Genomic DNA, 17,885 nt, shown 5'->3' on the forward strand with positions numbered 1-17,885 from the left:
CTCACACTCTGCATCTACTACTGTCCTCACAACTACTGCCCACACTTCCTCACACTCTGCACCTACTACTGTCCTCACAACTACTGCCCACACTTCCTCACACTCTGCACCTACTACTCTCCTCACAACTACTGCCCACACTTCCTCACACTCTGCATCTACTACTGTCCTCACAACTACTGCCCACACTTCCTCACACTCTGCACCCACAACTCTCCTCACAACTACTGCCCACACTTCCTCACACTCTGCACCTACTACTGTCCTCACAACTACTGCCTGCACTTCCTCACACTCTGCATCTACTACTGTCCTCACAACTACTGCCCACACTTCCTCACACTCTGCATCTACTACTGTCCTCACAACTACTGCCCACACTTCCTCACACTCTGCACCTACTACTGTCCTCACAACAACTGCCTGCACTTCCTCACACTCTGCATCTACTACTGTCCTCACAACTACTGCCTGCACTTCCTCACACTCTGCATCTACTACTGTCCTCACAACTACTGCCCGCACTTCCTCACACTCTGCATCTACTACTGTCCTCACAACTACTGCCCACACTTCCTCACAATCTGCATCTACTACTGTCCTCACAACTACTGCCCACACTTCCTCACACTCTGCACCCACAACTCTCCTCACAACTACTGCCCACACTTCCTCACACTCTGCATCTACTACTGTCCTCACAACTACTGCCCACACTTCCTCACACTCTGCACCTACTACTGTCCTCACAACTACTGCCTGCACTTCCTCACACTCTGCATCTACTACTCTCCTCACAATTACTGCCCACACTTCCTCACACTCTGCACCTACTTCTCTCCTCACAACTACTGCCCACACTTCCTCACACTCTGCATCTACTACAGTCCTCACAACTACTGCCTGCACTTCCTCACACTCCACACCTACTACTGTCCTCACAACTACTGCCCACACTTCCTCACACTCTGCATCTACTACTGTCCTCACAACTACTGCCCACACTTCCTCACAATCTGCATCTACTACTGTCCTCACAACTACTGCCCACACTTCCTCACACTCTGCATCTACTACTGTCCTCACAATTACTGCCCACACTTCCTCACACACTGCACCTACTACTGTCCTCACAGTTACTGCCCGCACTTCCTCACACTCTGCACCGACTCCTGTCCTCACAACTACTGCCCACACTTCGTCACACTCTGCACCTACTACTGTCCTCACAACTACTGCCCACACTTCCTCACACTCTGCACCTACTACTGTCCTCACAATTACTGCCCACACGTCCTCACACTCTGCACCTACTACTGTCCTCACAACTACTGTCCACACTTCCTCACACTCCACACCGACTACTGTCCTCACAATTATTGCCCACACTTCCTCACACTCCACACCTACTACTGTCCTCACAATTATTGCCCACACATCCTCACACTCTGCACCTACTACTGTCCTCACAATTACTGCCCACACGTCCTCACACTCTGCACCCACTACTCTCCTCACAACTACTGTCCACACTTCCTCACACTCCACACCGACTGCTGTCCTCACAATTACTGCCCACACGTCCTCACACTCTTTACCTACTACTGTCCTCACAACTACTGCCCACACTTCCTCACACTCTGCATCTACCACTCTCCTCACAATTATTGCCCTCACTTCCTCACACTCTGCATCTGCTACTGTCCTCACAACTACTGCCCACACTTCCTCACACTCTGCATCTACTACTCTCCTCACAATTATTGCCCACACTTCCTTACACTCTGCATCTACTACTGTCCTCACAACTACTGCCCACACTTCCTCACACTCTGCACCTACTACTGTCCTCACAACTACTGCCCGCACTTCCTCACATTCTGCATCTACTACTGTCCTCACAACTACTGCCCACACTTCCTCACACTCTGCATCTACTACTGTCCTCACAACGACTACCTGCACTTCCTCACACTCCACACCTACTACTCTCCTCACAACTACTGCCCACACTTCCTCACACTCTGCATCTACTACTGTCCTCACAACTACTGCCCACACTTCCTCACACTCTGCACCTACGACTGTCCTCACAACTACTGCCCACACTTCCTCACACTCTGCACCAACAACTGTCCTCACAACTACTGCCCACACTTCCTCACACTCTGCATCTACGACTGCCCTCACAACTGCTGCCTGCACTTCCTCACACTCCACACCTACTACTGTCCTCACAACTCCTGCCCACACTTCCTCACACTCTGCATCTACTACTCTCCTCACAATTATTGCCCACACTTCCTCACACTCTGCATCTACGACTGTCCTCACAACTACTGCCCACACTTCCTCACACTCTGCATCTACTACTGTCCTCACAACTACTGCCCACACTTCCTCACACACTGCACCTACTACTGTCCTCACAACTACTGCCCACACTTCCTCACACTCTGCACCTACTACTGTCCTCACAACTACTGCCCACACTTCCTCACACTCTGCATCTACTACTGTCCTCACAACTACTGCCCACACTTCCTCACACTCTGCATCTACTACTCTCCTCACAACTACTGCCTGCACTTCCTCACACTCCACACCTACTACTGTCCTCACAACTACTGCCCACACTTCCTCACACTCTGCACCTACTACTGTCCTCATAACTACTGCCCGCACTTCCTCACACTCTGCATCTACCACTGTCCTCACAACTGCTGCCCGCACTTCCTCACACTCTGCACCTACTACTGTCCTCACAACTACTGCCCACACTTCCTCACACTCTGCATCTACTACTGTCCTCACAACTACTGCCCACACCTCCTCACACTCTGCATCTACTACTGTCCTCACAACTACTGCCCACACCTCCTCACACTCTGCATCTACTACTCTCCTCGCAATTATTGCCCACACTTCCTCACACTCTGCACCTACTACTGTCCTCACAATTACTGCCCACACTTCCTCACACTCTGCATCTACCACTCTCCTCACAATTATTGCCCACACTTCCTCACACTCTGCATCTACTACTGTCCTCACAACTACTGCCCACACTTCCTCACACTCTGCATCTACTACTGTCCTCACAACTACTGCCTGCACTTCCTCACACTCCGCACCTACTGCTCTCCTCACAACTACTGCCCACACTTCCTCACACTCTGCATCTACTACTGTCCTCACAAATGCTGCCCACACTTCCTCACACTCTGCATCTACTACTGTCCTCACAACTGCTGCCCACACTTCCTCACACTCTGCATCTACTACTGTCCTCACAATGACTGCCCACACTTCCTCACACTCTGCACCTACTACTGTCCTCACAACTACTGCCTGCACTTCCTCACACTCCACACCTACTACTGTCCTCACAACTACTGCCCACACTTCCTCACACTCTGCACCTACTACTCTCCTCACAACTACTGCCCACACTTCCTCACACTCTGCACCTACTACTCTCCTCACAACTACTGCCCACACTTCCTCACACTCTGCACCCACAACTCTCCTCACAACTACTGCCCACACTTCCTCACACTCTGCATCTACTACTGTCCTCACAACTACTGCCCACACTTCCTCACACTCTGCACCTACTACTGTCCTCACAACTACTGCCAACACTTCCTCACACTCTGCACCTACTACTCTCCTCACAACTGCTGCCCACACTTCCTCACACTCTGCACCTACTACTGTCCTCACAACTACTGCCCACACTTCCTCACACTCTGCACCTACTACTCTCCTCACAACTACTGCCCACACTTCCTCACACTCTGCACCTACTACTGTCCTCACAACTACTGCCCACACTTCCTCACACTCTGCATCTACTACTGTCCTCACAACTACTGCCCACACTTCCTCACACTCTGCATCTATTACTGTCCTCACAACTACTGCCTGCACTTCCTCACACTCTGCATCTACTAATGTCGTCACAACTACTGCCCACACTTCCTCACACTCTGCACCTACTACTGTCCTCACAACTACTGCCCGCACTTCCTCACACTCTGCATCTACTACTGTCCTCACAACTACTGCCCACACTTCCTCACACTCTGCATCTACTACTGTCCTCACAACTACTGCCCACACTTCCTCACACTCTGCATCTACTACTGTCCTCACAAATATTACCTGCACTTCCTCACACTCCACACCTACTACTGTCCTCACAACTACTGCCCACACTTCCTCACACTCTGCATCTGCTACTGTCCTCACAACTACTGCCCACACTTCCTCACACTCTGCATCTACTACTGTCCTCACAACTACTGCCCACACTTCCTCACACTCTGCATCTACTACTGTCCTCACAACTGCTGCCCACACTTCCTCACACTCTGCACCTACTACTGTCCTCACAACTACTGCCCACACTTCCTCACACTCTGCACCTACTACTGTCCTCACAACTACTGCCCGCACTTCCTCACACTCTGCATCTACTACTGTCCTCACAACTGCTGCCCACACTTCCTCACACTCTGCACCTACTACTGTCCTCACAACTACTGCCCACACTTCCTCACACTCTGCACCTACTACTGTCCTCACAATTACTGCCCACACTTCCTCACACTCTGCATCTACTACTGTCCTCACAACTACTGCCCGCACTTCCTCACACTCTGCACCTACTACTGTCCTCACAACTACTGCCCACACTTCCTCACACTCTGCTTCTACTACTCTCCTCACAACTACTGCCCACACTTCCTCACACTCTGCATCTACTACTGTTCTCACAACTGCTGCCTGCACTTCCTCACACTCTGCACCTACTACTGTCCTCATAACTACTGCCCACACTTCCTCACACTCTGCATCTACTACTCTCCTCACAATTATTGCCCACACTTCCTCACACTCTGCATCTATGACTGTCCTCACAACTACTGCCTGCACTTCCTCACACTCCACACCTACTACTGTCCTCACAACTACTGCCCACACTTCCTCACACTCTGCACCTACTACTGTCCTCACAACTACTGCCCACACTTCCTCACACTCTGCACCTACTACTGTCCTCACATCTACTGCCCGCACTTCCTCACACTCTGCATCTACTACTCTCCTCACAATTATTGCCCACACTTCCTCACACTCTGCATCTACTACTCTCCTCACAATTATTGCCCACACTTCCTCACACTCTGCATCTACTACTCTCCTCACAACTACTGCCCACACTTCCTCACACTCTGCATCTACTACTCTCCTCACAATTATTGCCCACACTTCCTCACACTCTGCATCTACTACTGTCCTCACAACTACTGCCCACACTTCCTCACACTCTGCACCTACTACTGTCCTCACAACTACTGCCCGCACTTCCTCACACTCTGCATCTACTACTGTCCTCACAACTACTGCCCACACTTCCTCACACTCTGCACCTACTACTGTCCTCACAACTACTGCCCACACTTCCTCCCACTCTGCACCTACTACTGTCCTCACAACTACTGCCCACACTTCCTCACACTCTGCACCTACTACTGTCCTCACAACTACTGCCCACACTTCCTCCCACTCTGCACCTACTACTGTCCTCACAACTACTGCCCACACTTCCTCACACTCTGCACCTACTACTGTCCTCACAACTACTGCCCACACTTCCTCACACTCTGCATCTACGACTGTCCTCACAACTACTGCCTGCACTTCCTCACACTCTGCACCTACTACTGTCCTCACAACTACTGCCCACACTTCCTCACACTCTGCACCTACTACTGTCCTCACAACTACTGCCCACACTTCCTCACACTCTGCACCTACTACTGTCCTCACATCTACTGCCCGCACTTCCTCACACTCTGCATCTACCACTGTCCTCACAACTACTGCCCACACTTCCTCACACTCTGCACCTACTACTGTCCTCACAACTACTGCCCGCACTTCCTCACACTCTGCATCTACTACTGTCCTCACAACTACTGCCCACACTTCCTCACACTCTGCACCTACTACTGTCCTCACAACTACTGCCCACACTTCCTCCCACTCTGCACCTACTACTGTCCTCACAACTACTGCCCACACTTCCTCCCACTCTGCACCTACTACTCTCCTCACAACTACTGCCCACACTTCCTCACACTCTACATCTACTACTGTCCTCACAACTACTGCCCACACTTCCTCACACTCTGCACCTACTACTGTCCTCACAACTACTGCCCACACTTCCTCCCACTCTGCACCTACTACTGTCCTAACAACTACTGCCCACACTTCCTCACACTCTGCACCTACTACTCTCCTCACAACTACTGCCCACACTTCCTCACACTCTGCACCTACTACTGTCCTCACAATTACTGCCCACATTTCCTCACACTCTGCACCAACTACTGTCCTCACAACTACTGCCCGCACTTCCTCACACTCTGCATCTACTACTGTCCTCACAACTACTGCCCACACTTCCTCACACTCTGCATCTGCTACTGTCCTCACAATTACTGCCCGCACTTCCTCACACTCTGCATCTACTACTGTCCTCACAACTACTGCCCACACTTCCTCACACTCTGCATCTACTACTGTCCTCACAATTACTGCCCGCACTTCCTCACACTCTGCATCTACTACTGTCCTCACAACTACTGCCCGCACTTCCTCACACTCTGCACCTACTACTCTCCTCACAACTACTGCCCACACTTCCTCACACTCTGCATCTACTACTGTCCTCACAATTACTGCCCGCACTTCCTCACACTCTGCATCTACTACTGTCCTCACAATTACTGCCCACACCTCCTCACACTCTGCACCTACTACTGTCCTCACAACTACTGCCCGCACTTCCTCACACTCTGCACCTACTGCTGTCCTCACAATTACTGCCCACACTTCCTCATACTCTTCACCTACTACTGTCCTAATAATTACTGCCCACACTTCCTCACACTCTGCATCTACTACTCTCCTCACAACTACTGCCTGCACTTCCTCACACTCCACACCTACTACTGTCCTCACAACTACTGCCCACACTTCCTCACACTCTGCACCTACTACTGTCCTCACAACTACTGCCCACACTTCCTCACACTCTGCATCTACCACTGTCCTCACAACTGCTGCCCGCACTTCCTCACACTCTGCACCTACTACTGTCCTCACAACTACTGCCCACACTTCCTCACACTCTGCATCTACTACTGTCCTCACAACTACTGCCCACACCTCCTCACACTCTGCATCTACTACTGTCCTCACAACTACTGCCCACACCTCCTCACACTCTGCATCTACTACTCTCCTCGCAATTATTGCCCACACTTCCTCACACTCTGCACCTACTACTGTCCTCACAATTACTGCCCACACTTCCTCACACTCTGCATCTACCACTCTCCTCACAATTATTGCCCACACTTCCTCACACTCTGCATCTACTACTGTCCTCACAACTACTGCCCACACTTCCTCACACTCTGCATCTACTACTGTCCTCACAACTACTGCCTGCACTTCCTCACACTCCGCACCTACTGCTCTCCTCACAACTACTGCCCACACTTCCTCACACTCTGCATCTACTACTGTCCTCACAAATGCTGCCCACACTTCCTCACACTCTGCATCTACTACTGTCCTCACAACTGCTGCCCACACTTCCTCACACTCTGCATCTACTACTGTCCTCACAATGACTGCCCACACTTCCTCACACTCTGCACCTACTACTGTCCTCACAACTACTGCCTGCACTTCCTCACACTCCACACCTACTACTGTCCTCACAACTACTGCCCACACTTCCTCACACTCTGCACCTACTACTCTCCTCACAACTACTGCCCACACTTCCTCACACTCTGCACCTACTACTCTCCTCACAACTACTGCCCACACTTCCTCACACTCTGCACCCACAACTCTCCTCACAACTACTGCCCACACTTCCTCACACTCTGCATCTACTACTGTCCTCACAACTACTGCCCACACTTCCTCACACTCTGCACCTACTACTGTCCTCACAACTACTGCCAACACTTCCTCACACTCTGCACCTACTACTCTCCTCACAACTGCTGCCCACACTTCCTCACACTCTGCACCTACTACTGTCCTCACAACTACTGCCCACACTTCCTCACACTCTGCACCTACTACTCTCCTCACAACTACTGCCCACACTTCCTCACACTCTGCACCTACTACTGTCCTCACAACTACTGCCCACACTTCCTCACACTCTGCATCTACTACTGTCCTCACAACTACTGCCCACACTTCCTCACACTCTGCATCTATTACTGTCCTCACAACTACTGCCTGCACTTCCTCACACTCTGCATCTACTAATGTCGTCACAACTACTGCCCACACTTCCTCACACTCTGCACCTACTACTGTCCTCACAACTACTGCCCGCACTTCCTCACACTCTGCATCTACTACTGTCCTCACAACTACTGCCCACACTTCCTCACACTCTGCATCTACTACTGTCCTCACAACTACTGCCCACACTTCCTCACACTCTGCATCTACTACTGTCCTCACAAATATTACCTGCACTTCCTCACACTCCACACCTACTACTGTCCTCACAACTACTGCCCACACTTCCTCACACTCTGCATCTGCTACTGTCCTCACAACTACTGCCCACACTTCCTCACACTCTGCATCTACTACTGTCCTCACAACTACTGCCCACACTTCCTCACACTCTGCATCTACTACTGTCCTCACAACTGCTGCCCACACTTCCTCACACTCTGCACCTACTACTGTCCTCACAACTACTGCCCACACTTCCTCACACTCTGCACCTACTACTGTCCTCACAACTACTGCCCGCACTTCCTCACACTCTGCATCTACTACTGTCCTCACAACTGCTGCCCACACTTCCTCACACTCTGCACCTACTACTGTCCTCACAACTACTGCCCACACTTCCTCACACTCTGCACCTACTACTGTCCTCACAATTACTGCCCACACTTCCTCACACTCTGCATCTACTACTGTCCTCACAACTACTGCCCGCACTTCCTCACACTCTGCACCTACTACTGTCCTCACAACTACTGCCCACACTTCCTCACACTCTGCATCTACTACTCTCCTCACAACTACTGCCCACACTTCCTCACACTCTGCATCTACTACTGTTCTCACAACTGCTGCCTGCACTTCCTCACACTCTGCACCTACTACTGTCCTCATAACTACTGCCCACACTTCCTCACACTCTGCATCTACTACTCTCCTCACAATTATTGCCCACACTTCCTCACACTCTGCATCTATGACTGTCCTCACAACTACTGCCTGCACTTCCTCACACTCCACACCTACTACTGTCCTCACAACTACTGCCCACACTTCCTCACACTCTGCACCTACTACTGTCCTCACAACTACTGCCCACACTTCCTCACACTCTGCACCTACTACTGTCCTCACATCTACTGCCCGCACTTCCTCACACTCTGCATCTACTACTCTCCTCACAATTATTGCCCACACTTCCTCACACTCTGCATCTACTACTCTCCTCACAATTATTGCCCACACTTCCTCACACTCTGCATCTACTACTCTCCTCACAACTACTGCCCACACTTCCTCACACTCTGCATCTACTACTCTCCTCACAATTATTGCCCACACTTCCTCACACTCTGCATCTACTACTGTCCTCACAACTACTGCCCACACTTCCTCACACTCTGCACCTACTACTGTCCTCACAACTACTGCCCGCACTTCCTCACACTCTGCATCTACTACTGTCCTCACAACTACTGCCCACACTTCCTCACACTCTGCACCTACTACTGTCCTCACAACTACTGCCCACACTTCCTCCCACTCTGCACCTACTACTGTCCTCACAACTACTGCCCACACTTCCTCACACTCTGCACCTACTACTGTCCTCACAACTACTGCCCACACTTCCTCCCACTCTGCACCTACTACTGTCCTCACAACTACTGCCCACACTTCCTCACACTCTGCACCTACTACTGTCCTCACAACTACTGCCCACACTTCCTCACACTCTGCATCTACGACTGTCCTCACAACTACTGCCTGCACTTCCTCACACTCTGCACCTACTACTGTCCTCACAACTACTGCCCACACTTCCTCACACTCTGCACCTACTACTGTCCTCACAACTACTGCCCACACTTCCTCACACTCTGCACCTACTACTGTCCTCACATCTACTGCCCGCACTTCCTCACACTCTGCATCTACCACTGTCCTCACAACTACTGCCCACACTTCCTCACACTCTGCACCTACTACTGTCCTCACAACTACTGCCCGCACTTCCTCACACTCTGCATCTACTACTGTCCTCACAACTACTGCCCACACTTCCTCACACTCTGCACCTACTACTGTCCTCACAACTACTGCCCACACTTCCTCCCACTCTGCACCTACTACTGTCCTCACAACTACTGCCCACACTTCCTCCCACTCTGCACCTACTACTCTCCTCACAACTACTGCCCACACTTCCTCACACTCTACATCTACTACTGTCCTCACAACTACTGCCCACACTTCCTCACACTCTGCACCTACTACTGTCCTCACAACTACTGCCCACACTTCCTCCCACTCTGCACCTACTACTGTCCTAACAACTACTGCCCACACTTCCTCACACTCTGCACCTACTACTCTCCTCACAACTACTGCCCACACTTCCTCACACTCTGCACCTACTACTGTCCTCACAATTACTGCCCACATTTCCTCACACTCTGCACCAACTACTGTCCTCACAACTACTGCCCGCACTTCCTCACACTCTGCATCTACTACTGTCCTCACAACTACTGCCCACACTTCCTCACACTCTGCATCTGCTACTGTCCTCACAATTACTGCCCGCACTTCCTCACACTCTGCATCTACTACTGTCCTCACAACTACTGCCCACACTTCCTCACACTCTGCATCTACTACTGTCCTCACAATTACTGCCCGCACTTCCTCACACTCTGCATCTACTACTGTCCTCACAACTACTGCCCGCACTTCCTCACACTCTGCACCTACTACTCTCCTCACAACTACTGCCCACACTTCCTCACACTCTGCATCTACTACTGTCCTCACAATTACTGCCCGCACTTCCTCACACTCTGCATCTACTACTGTCCTCACAACTACTGCCCACACTTCCTCACACTCTGCATCTACTACTGTCCTCACAATTACTGCCCGCACTTCCTCACACTCTGCATCTACTACTGTCCTCACAACTACTGCCCGCACTTCCTCACACTCTGCACCTACTACTCTCCTCACAACTACTGCCCACACTTCCTCACACTCTGCATCTACTACTGTCCTCACAATTACTGCCCGCACTTCCTCACACTCTGCATCTACTACTGTCCTCACAATTACTGCCCACACCTCCTCACACTCTGCACCTACTACTGTCCTCACAACTACTGCCCGCACTTCCTCACACTCTGCACCTACTGCTGTCCTCACAATTACTGCCCACACTTCCTCATACTCTGCACCTACTACTGTCCTAATAATTACTGCCCGCACTTCCTCACACTCTGCACCTACTGCTGTCCTCACAACTACTGCCCGCACTTCCTCACACTCTGCATCTACTACTCTCCTCACAACTACTGCCCACACTTCCTCACACTCTGCACCCACTACTGTCCTCACAATTACTGCCCGCACTTCCTCACACTCTGCACCCACTACACTCCTCACAATTACTGCCCGCACTTCCTCACACTCTACACCTACTGCACTCCTCACAATTACTGCTCACACTTCCTCACACCTATCCCACCTTTCACCCATCAGCAACACTGTTCTACCCTGACAGGCACATCTTCGAAACCTTTCCTTGTTCAGATTAAAGGGTGATCTAATTGAGGTGTTTCTGATGATTAAAGGAATTGATAGGGTAGATAGAGAGAAACTATTTCATTTGGTGGGGGAGTCCAGAACAAGGGGGCATAACTTTAAAATGAGAGCCAGGCCGTTCAGGGGTGATGTCAGGAAGCATTTCTTCACACAAAGGGTCGTGAAATCTGGAACACTCTCCCCCAAAATGCTGTTGAGGCTGGGGGTCAAAAGAAAGATTGATAGGCAAGGGTATTAAGGTTTACAGAACCAAGGCGTGTGGATGGAGTTCAGATACAGATCAGCCATGATCTAACTGAATGGCAGAACATGCTCGAGGGGCTGAGTGGCCTATTCCGGTTCCGATGTTCCTTTCACCAGGCCACACACCAACACACTTCCGTTCTTCTTTCAGGACAAGCTGTGACACAATAATGAGGAGCAAACTCGAACAGGAGGAGGGCCACCGTCCATCCACATCCTCTCCCATCGGAGGAGGCATCAATGGAGACTGTGGGCACGAGGTGTGTCAGGAGTCTTGTGACTGGCGAGGCTGGGTGATAGGCTCCACAGGGTTTTCGGCCAACTTACCCTCTTCTTCTCTTCTCACTGAGTTATCTTCCACATACACTCTGTATGATAAAGTGATGCTGCTTTGAGTTGCCACTCATCTAGCTCTGCATTCCCTTGCTAACCCTCGTTCCTCTCCTCCCTTTACAGGTCCATCACAAGTCACGGGCTCAGCCGCAGCAGAGGAAGAGGAGGGGATCCCTCCTGAGCGCATGATGTCACTCAACCTTACTCATGCATGCACCAGTTCAGAAACTGGTACCCTGCATAGTTCAGAGAGCCAGTCGGACAGACAATGCGCAGCGGCAAGGACAGGGAGATAGAACGGCCCAGGAACCAGCTCGCCGGAGAGCGAGCCTCCATCCTAGCCCTGCTACAGAGGGTACAGAAGCTGACTTCAAGGGCCCAGCTTAAAGAAGAAGACTAATGACTGTGTAAGACCAACTTCTCCATCATTGCTAGGCTGTCCTCTCTGCCAGCGAGCCGACGCACAATGTTGGCGAGCACGGAGGAGTCCAGCTTCAACTGGTGTGGGGTATTTGAGCAAGACATAGAGACAATACCATCAACCATGGAGCATGTGGTCAGCTACCTGAACACTGCAGCAGGCCCCACAGTGACGGAGACTCCGGTGACAGCTCTGAGCTTTGATAGAAGCTGAGATCACTGCCAGGTTAGCTCTGGGGTCCAGCATCTCCTCTGACTTTCAAGACATGAAGGAGCCCCTGCATAGGGGTTTCCAATGAATCACATCACTCCTACACTCTGTTCTCGTGCAGAGCAGTGGGACTGCTGAGACACATCCTCATGACAGTGGCACTGGCACCATGGGAGGGGCAGAGAGGCTGTCCTCTCTCAGGATAACAGCACACCCGCTCCCCCGCCTGCTTCTCAATCAGTGCCGGTGTTGGTGCCAGGTAGCCAGCTGGGCCAGACTACCCTTGCCACCACCGGGATGCAGCAGTCCGCAGCCGGGCCCTCACTGGCCAGGGCTCCTTGAGGTCGCCCGTCACAGCTGTCTCGAGTGCCCTCGCTAGAAGTTCAACAACCTTCCATCTCCCATGCTGTAGCCATTGGGGAAGCACCTCGTAGGAGCACTAGGATAGGCAAATGAGCACAGAGGACAGGCACTAGGGATTTGCACAAGGGTGATTTTTAGTTTTGAAATTTCTCTGTAATTAATCGTGAAATGAACCGTGATGAACCAGTTTGCTGTTGTGCAGCAGTTTCTTTGCATTGGTGTTGAATATGAGGACATTCGTCAGCTGGGTGTAAGGAGCGGGCGTGATGGTGGGACCTTGGTGTGTTGGTGGGCAGGTTAATTGAACGGAACCACTCATTGATGATTTGCTGCCTTGGAGCACTGGCAGCATTGCTGGCCCTTGCTCTTCCTGGCCTTCTTCATCTTGTTCCTCCACTTCTTCCTCCTGAGGTGGCTTTGAGGGCTGGTCCTTTTGCACAGCGAAGTTGTGGAGAATGCAGCTTACCGCAATGAATCTGGAGACTCTTGCGGGGCTGCACTGAAGGATGTCTCCAGATCTGTGCAGGCAGCAGAACCTTTGCTTTAGAATGCCAGTAGTTTGCTCTATCATAGCTCTGGTTGAGGCGTGGTTTTGATTGTAGTGCTCCTCAGTTTCTGTGCTCGAGTTCCTGACGGGAGTCACGAGCGACGTGACCAGAGAAAACCCCTTGTCCTCAAGCAGCCAGCCTGACACCCGATGGTCTGGGTGAAAGAGAGGGGGCAGTGAGGACCAGTGCAGCATAAGGGCATCGTGACTACTGTCAGAAAAGCCGGGCACTGACCTGCACGATCTGCTGCCTGTGGTCGCACACCAGCTGAGGGTAAGGCCATGGAGGGATTTGAAACTGAGGACAAGGATTTCAAATTCAATGTGTTGGGCAACTGGAAGCCAATGAAGGGCAGCGAGATTGGCAAATGGGACAGGATATAGGAGGCTGAATGTTGAACAAGTTGGAGTTTATGGAGGGTGGAGAATGAGAGACTGGCATGAAAGACATTGGAGAAATCAAGTCTAGAGATACCAAAAGTACATTCCCATTCCTGATCACTGCCCAGTGATCCCTGCTGGTTAAATATGTAAGCACGTCCAGATACTGGGTGAGAACAGGAGTAGACTTGGCTGAGGTAATAATGAAGTCGGACGAGTTTAACTAACTCCAGCAGTGACCCTATGCTTACTTGGGAATCCCTAATTGATTTTTATCAATCTGCATATAAATTCTCTGGGTTTAGAGAAGTAGGTAATGTCTCCACGGGGATTGTGTGCAGTCCATATCCTGCAAATGGTAATCCTATTGTCAATTGCTCAGTAGTCTGGTTTGGAGACTTTTAAACATGGTGATGGGTTTCCATGCATGGCAGACCAATATATAAACATCATATCTGTACACAAAGAGAGTCACAGATCACCCGTGGTGCATCAGTGGGTAGCTGCACTGCCCAATTTAGAACAATGCCACTCAGATTAGGACAGTCCTAAATTCAATCACCAGTCTGGGCTGGTTAGCTGATCTCAGCCTGGAGTACTAGTAAAGACTTGCATTTATATAGCGCCTTTCACAGCCTTAGGACGTCCCAAAGTGCTTTACAGCCAATTAAGTACTTTTGCAGTGTAGACACTATTGTAATATAGGAAATGCAGCAGCCAATTTGCACACAGTAAGGTCCCACAAACAACAATGTGATAATGACCAGATAATCTGTTTTAGTGATGCTGGGTCAGGGATAAATATTGGCCAGGACACTGGGGTGAACTGCCCTACTCTTCTTCAAATAGTGCCATGGGATTTTTTACATCCACCTGAAAGGGCAGACGGGACCTTGGTTTAATGTCTCATCCAAAGTACTCCCTCAGTACTGCACTAGAATGTCAGCCTAGACTATGTGCTCAAGTCTCTGGAGTGGGACTCGAACCCACGACCTTGTAACTCAAAGGTGAAGATGCTACCTAGTAGAGGTGCAAACAATGACTCAGCAGCTCAGAGCTTGAGATGGGAAAATGAGCCAGTGTTTCTGTACCTGATTATTGTCAAGAAAATATTCTGATCCTGTCTTTAGCTGATGTCCACACACACACATCCAGCTAGGACCATTGCTTTCAAGAGAGGAAGGGCGAAAATGGAAGGGAATTTTAAAATAAAATCATTGTACCTACGGGCAACACCACAGAAGCAATCTTGGCACATATGTTGGGCACTTTTCTCAAAATGGAAATAAACCACTGCTCCTCTAATCAAGATGAATGGGATAAAGGTAAATGGTCTGCTGTCGGTCTGCATCTGTCACATCCTAGGTCCCAGCTTTTCCAATAGTTCTGATTGCAGGTCGCTAAGAATGTGAACTTGCTGCAATCAAGCTTGATTCGGCTGAATTGCATTTCATATATTGATTTGGTGATACAGATTCACCCCACGTTCGTATAATGAGATGATCTGTGTGCAGAATGTGCATTTTATCTTCCACTTCACAAGGATGCAGTTGTCAAAATTGCAACGTCTGCTGTTTTTACCCACACTGAAAAATAATAAACTAATGACCAACCTTTTGCGTCTCTCTGCTGCCTGTTCAGTAAATGATTTGGTGGATAGGATCTGAAAATGAATACAACAGTTCCTACTGATGTCACCCCTGATTTTCCCTGTGTGCAGTGACAACTCTATTTTTGGCACAAGCACAATACACGATGTCTACACTGCTATAAAAAAACAGCACAGAAAACAGAGTGATTTTCTCCCAGTCAGAACACTGGCAAAAAAATTATCTTGCTTCCTTTTCCTGAAGGCATTGACTCCTGTTGGGCTCCAGTTCTACAGACAGTTCATCAATTTTCTCCCCTCCCCTCTCCTCCTGTAAACATTGACTCTTTGTTGGGTTATGGTTCCACAGATACCCCACCCAAGTGGCCATACGTTGTGTGAATAATAGCCTGGAGAGGTAGTTCAGCAGACAATTAGACCATGGGGAAATCACAGTCCACACACACACACACACACACACACACACATAGGCATAAACATCCGGTCACTTGCCACTTTAACTTTCCTTCCCACTACCACTCTGACCTCTCTGTCCTCGGTCTCTTACACTGTTCCAATGAAATGCAACGTAAGTTCGAGGAACAGCACCTCATCTTTTGATTAGGCACTTTACAACCTTCCAGACTCAACATTGATTTCAATAACTTCAGATCATAACCACCAATCCCATTTTCTTAGACAACAGGTGCTGGTTGTGCTGTTGCCATTTACAGCCCCTCTAGACCCATCTTTTGTTTCTTAACCTGTCCAATTACCATCCCCTTTTGTCATTTTATCATTCCTGCCCTTCACCCTAACACAGACCTTTCCATTTTCTTCTTTCCTCTTACCCCTCTTTCCCTGCTTAAAAACTGTTAACTCTTTAACTTCTTCCAGTTCTGATGAAAGGTCATCAAACTGAAACATCAACTCTGTTTCTCTCTCCACAGATGCTGCCTGACCTGCTGAGTGTTCCCATGAGTGTTTCCAGCATTTTCTGTTTTTATTTCAGATTTCCAGTATCCGCAGTATTTTGCTTTAGTTTTAGGTATCTAATCACTGGACAGTAATCAGGAGCAAGGACTCCCGCCAATTTTCCCCTCCCTAACCCAGAGTTGTTAAGACTATTTATAAGCCCTCTTCACTTGCCCTGGATGAGATCAGCACAAGGATTGAACCTGGGATCTTCCTGACTTGAAAGGCTCAGCAATTCATTAGACAATTACTCTATGCATACCTCAACAAAGCTGAATAAACACAAGAGTGGAAATTACATTGATTTGAATGGCTTTAGGATCACAATGTAGACAAAGGCAATTCAACCCATCTTAGTCCAACCACCCAGAGGGAAAAATTTGCACAGTCCTCCACACCTTTCGCTGCTCATTCAACTGGGTCCTGAATGACTCCAAGATTGTTGCCTGCACTATTGTACCCAGAGGTCTATTCCCAGTGTCGATCGCTCTTTGTGTTGAAGAAATTCTTCCTGACGTCACTCCTAACTTCACCTTTCGCTAGTTTGAACCTACAGCCTCTCCTCATACCTTTAAGACTCGCCTTGCTCCAGATTTACCTTTTCCTCAGTTGTCTTCTTTCTATGGCTAAAGAGCCTCTGTCTCTCCAGTCTTCCCTCCTAACTCAATCCTCAAATCTGGGGGATCAGCCTTGTTGGCTGTTCTCTGCACATATTCCAGAGCTTGAGTATTTCCCAGTGTTTCGGTGACCAAAACTGGACCTGGTGCTGTGATCAAGTACTGGGATGCTGGACAATTTCCACCTTGACATGTGATATGCAGTTAGCACAAAACATGACAGGTGTTTGGAGATATGATAAATATTAAAGGGAATAT

General features: G+C 49.8%; 1 protein-coding gene across 4 annotated transcripts in view; it reads right to left on the reverse strand.

Annotated features, from left to right (window-relative positions):
• Positions 1–17,885, reverse strand: part of nhsb (Nance-Horan syndrome b (congenital cataracts and dental anomalies)) — a 417,867-nt gene that overhangs the window by 106,314 nt on the left and 293,668 nt on the right. The gene's annotated exons all lie outside the window — the stretch shown is intronic.

Source organism: Heptranchias perlo, chromosome 11 (genome assembly GCF_035084215.1).
Source record: "Heptranchias perlo isolate sHepPer1 chromosome 11, sHepPer1.hap1, whole genome shotgun sequence".
Taxonomy (NCBI): domain Eukaryota; kingdom Metazoa; phylum Chordata; class Chondrichthyes; order Hexanchiformes; family Hexanchidae; genus Heptranchias; species Heptranchias perlo.